Source organism: Seriola lalandi, unplaced genomic scaffold, assembly GCF_002814215.2.
Source record: "Seriola lalandi dorsalis isolate HSWRI2012SDOR001 ecotype SW California unplaced genomic scaffold, Sedor1 jcf7180002054861, whole genome shotgun sequence".
Taxonomy (NCBI): Eukaryota; Metazoa; Chordata; class Actinopteri; order Carangiformes; family Carangidae; genus Seriola; species Seriola lalandi.
In genome coordinates this window covers 4,190,938-4,191,377 of record NW_019525414.1, presented here as the reverse complement: position 1 = coordinate 4,191,377, position 440 = coordinate 4,190,938, and the positions used below count along the sequence as shown (strand labels likewise).

Genomic DNA, 440 nt, shown 5'->3' with positions numbered 1-440 from the left:
GAGTAGGGGTGGGGGGTGGGTGGGGGAGTTGAAGTTAGGATGCTGGAAAGGTGGCACAGGGTAAAATCTGACTCAAGGGGTAGTGTCTTTTTCTCATCACAACACACATCACATTATCTTTGCGTAACTCTCTGCAAACAGATGCCTCAGTTTATGTGTTAATCACTTGCATGTTGCTGCCGAGGAGTGAAAGTGCTTTGTAATGAAAGGGACGCTTGAACAACAGGCTAGTTTTCTCCACGCAGTAAACACCGTGTCATGTGCATATGATAAGGTCATATGGTTTCCAGCTGGCAGCCGGAGAGATTCTGCTGCAACCTTATATCCTAGCTTTGTGTGAATTCTTTGGGCTTTTTCTGAGGCGGCGTTCGACTAGAAACTGTACTACTTTCATTGATTTGATTGCATTAAATAGTCTGTGCAGCATGTGAGCACCCCCC

The 440-nt window shown here is 46.1% G+C and overlaps 1 protein-coding gene across 1 annotated transcript in view; it reads left to right on the top strand.

The window, feature by feature from the left end:
* The window catches only part of gpr61 (G protein-coupled receptor 61), a 7,068-nt gene that overhangs the window by 914 nt on the left and 5,714 nt on the right, over window positions 1–440 (top strand). The gene's annotated exons all lie outside the window — the stretch shown is intronic.